The sequence below is a fragment of the Nanorana parkeri genome, unplaced genomic scaffold, assembly GCF_000935625.1.
Source record: "Nanorana parkeri isolate BGI_ZX_2015 unplaced genomic scaffold, ASM93562v1 scaffold321, whole genome shotgun sequence".
NCBI lineage: Eukaryota > Metazoa > Chordata > Amphibia > Anura > Dicroglossidae > Nanorana > Nanorana parkeri.
The window spans coordinates 1,233,997-1,237,624 of record NW_017306589.1 but is presented as its reverse complement, the minus strand read 5'-3'; the positions used below and the strand labels follow the sequence as shown (position 1 = coordinate 1,237,624).

General features: G+C 45.8%; 1 protein-coding gene across 2 annotated transcripts in view; it reads left to right on the top strand.

Moving 5' to 3' along the window:
• Positions 1-3,187: 3,187 nt before the first annotated feature.
• Positions 3,188-3,628, top strand: part of SLC39A7 (solute carrier family 39 member 7) — an 11,348-nt gene continuing 10,907 nt past the window's right edge. For both annotated transcript variants that reach the window (XM_018558116.1, XM_018558115.1), the window contains exon 1: positions 3,188-3,252. The gene's annotated coding sequence lies outside the window, so the exon portion shown is untranslated. The remainder of the gene's footprint in view (positions 3,253-3,628) is intronic.

Below are 3,628 nucleotides of genomic sequence, written 5' to 3'. Positions count from 1 at the left end.
CATACTCGCAGGATCACAGGCAGAACCATGAAAGTATGAAGCAATCAAATGTAACCCTCACTTACAGAGGATCCCTAGACGGGTCACAAGCGGGATTCTGTCTTCTGCTTCTGCACCAATAATGATTTCAGCACCACGGACAGCTCGCTGCAGTTACACGCTGTATAAAAGAGGCAAATACAGCGAAACCTGTTATATTCTGGTAACTGTATAATATAAATGATCATATTCACTATATATATATATATATATTAGGGCTGTGGAAATTAAAGATTAATTTCTCGATTAATCGTTAAACTTTTTGATCGATTAAAATTATTTTGATCGCTAATGAAAACACTCACCTCTCCGCAAGCTTCCGGAAGTCCCGTCGGCGATCCGGTGACATTGACGTCACCGGACTCCTCCCCCTTCCCCAAGTGGCTCCGTCGGCTCACAAAGGGAAGGGGGGAGGCGGCCGGGGACGTCCATTCAGCCAAGGCGTTGGCCTATACACATACAGCACAGCAATGAAGTAATAAAATGAACTATGATCACACTAATCCAGCACGTTATTATTCTGAGTTGCCCCACTCAAGCGGCGGCCATATTGAGTGGGGCACGTGAGATAAATAACGCGCTTGATTAGTGCGATCCTAGTTCATTTTATTACTTCATTGCTGTTGGATCTGTATGTGCGTTATAATTAATCGGAATTAATCGATTAAAAAAAAATTCTATTAATCGAACACGAAAATGTTAATCATTACCAGCCCTAATATATACATATATATATATATTTCTAGTTTAGCATGTCTTTATTTATGCTTTGTACACATTTACATGCAGAGCAAGCTGAAACATTTCCTTGAAAAACAAAAGCATGACCAGGGGTGGCTACAGCAGTCATCTCTTATTTACTTAAAGAGGAACTGATTTATCAAAATATATAAAAAGTAAAAAAAATAAAAGTGACAAAGCAAAAAAAAAAAAACAATTAAAACCAACTCTGCTGCCCCTGCCATATGCATACAAATAAACGCACGCATAGGAAATTGTGTGTGTGTGCTGAGTCCTGCCGCCATTTCACTGTGTGACATATTGTGGTAGTCAATCAGCATCGAGCTGTCCTGCTGGCCAATCAGGTCATTACTCTCTGCCAGGTTTCCTGATTGGCTAGCAAGCTGGCTCGATGCTGATTGGCCGGGAAACTGGCCATTCACAATCAAGCCGGCCAAACAACATGGAGTCGGTTTCCCTGGCAGTCAGGAAGCCGGGTAGTATCTCATTACCCGCTTCAGGGCTTCCTGATTGCCCAGGAAGCATGCTCCATGCCAACGGAAGCACCGATACTGAAAGCGATAGTGAGTACTGAAAGCAAAATATCGGTACTCATACTCGATACCCAAAAACTGGTATTGGATCCCTAGTTTTAAACTTTTAAAAATATATTTTTTTGTATCAGGACAAGTAGATTGTTATGAAGGACAAGTAGATTTGACGCCCGCTTTAGCCCTTGGACAAGTAGTTTTTTCAAAAATGTCCACACCCCTGCTGTGAACAAAGTGCCTGCTGCAACTGATTGGACCTGGAGGAAGGGAGGCGGTCACAGTTCTGAGCAGGCTTAGCTGAACTGAGTTTGGAACAAGCCTAGGTTCATCAATATGAGAAGGGGGGCTGCACATCCTGCCGTGTAGTCAGGATGGCAAGGGGAAGCTTTAATAGAAATAAACATAACATTTTAACAAAGGAAGCATTTTAATATGAATGTTAATGGATTTTTGAACATTAAAGATGAGCTAACTCTTTAATTAAAAATGCTGAAGATGGAATCCCCAATCTAGCGACGCATGGAATTTTTTGGGGGGGGAAATGAGTCACGGATTATTCATATGTAAATAGCGCCACCCATTCTGGGAGGCCAGTAGCCCCTATCTTAATTTTGGTTTCTCGTCTGCCTGACATCTTGTGTCCGGGTTTCAGCTACCATGAAACCCGGACACAGCATTAAAAACCCGGACTGTCTGGGTGAATCCTGGACAGCGGACAACCCTATATAGCGTGCAAACCTGTTTGGCATAAAACGAACTAGACCCTAATAGAGATGCTTACAGATGCTTATTCCCATTGCTCAAACATGTAAAGCTACCTATCATCACAGCTCAAACACCTTGTCAATTAAACCCACTTTGTATTTGTTTTTTCTAATGGCATTGCCCACTGGCGGAGCTACCAGGGTCGCAACGGCCGCAATTGCGACCGGGCCCTGGCGTTCCGCCTGTTGGGGGGGGCCCGAAAGCTTCCTCATGCCCCCCCCTCCAGATAGCGCCGCTCCATCCTCCGCCGCTCTTCTCTGGCATTGCCCCTTTAAAAACTAAATCTTAGAAGGTGGATTGAGCCTGTGGCTCCCCGTCTGTGTGGTACTATAAGCCCCAGCAAATCCTTCTCGTAGCTTCAGAAATTGTACACAGTCTAGAGATGGGTAGCTCATGAGTGATCCGGATCTATTGAGCGGCTCCCTCAGAAGAATGAAAGAGCGGTGGCTCAGTAAAAATGAGCGCCGGTTCTTCTGGTCTGTGCTCTGCTGGGACGTGTAGTCCAGCATAGCTGGTGGTATTTTGCAATGCAGAATAGCACCAACTATGTAGGACTACAAGTCCCAGCAATGCGTTATAGTGTGTGTGGGGAGGGGGTGTGTGCAGGTGGTATTTTGAATAGCTGACTTTTTTTATTATATATTGCTGGGACTTGTAGTCCCGCATAGCTGGTGGTATTCTGCATTGCTGGATGATGATTATACAGAAATGCAGAATAGCACCAACTATGTAGGACTACAAGTCCCAGCAATGCATTATAGTGGTGGTGGGAATGTTGGGGGTATTCTGCATAACAGACAAGCAATGGTTTTACTTTAAAAATAACTCCCGTTCCCTCCCTCAAACTACACCCCTTCTCATTTCCTTGCCTACTATAGTAAAAAGAGCAGTTTAGTGAACCATGAGCCGTTTAAAAGATCCGGATCTTTTCAGTGAGCGATCCGATGAGGAGCTCATGCAGATGAACCGTTTTGCCCATCTCTAACACAGTCCCCGCAACGGGACTATTATATATGACACCGTAGCAAAATCACAACACCGCGCCACACACGTGTTCCTGCGTAGCGCGCCATGTCTAGTGAGGGCACTTCCGGGGGCGGTAGTGACGCGTTTCCGGTCGCAGCCCTCTCGCGGGATTTTGAGCCGGATTCTATTGTGCCACGTCTGAGCTGTGCAGGTGAGTGCTGGCCGGGGGGTTCCGGGGTGTAGGAGGCTGGGGAGGGCGCTGCGGTCTGGCTGGAGGCTCTGCAAGTCTTGGGCCACCACAGTTTCCAGCATGCACTTCCTACCAGGAACTTTCTGGGACTTGGGGGCACAGCAATCTCAGAGCTGCAGCCTGTATGTGTTGTGTGCTGAGCCATAGGATGTGACTGGTCCCTCATACAAGGGATTCTCCTATTATCAGTGATCATGTGATGGAAGCTGAAGCTCACAGGGCTCAGCACAGATCTACCTGCTAAAGACCTCTGCTGACCACTATACAATCTCATTGTACGCTGACCACACACTATACAATTGCAGGAAAATGCTAATGCTGAAGTTTGAATGGAGGG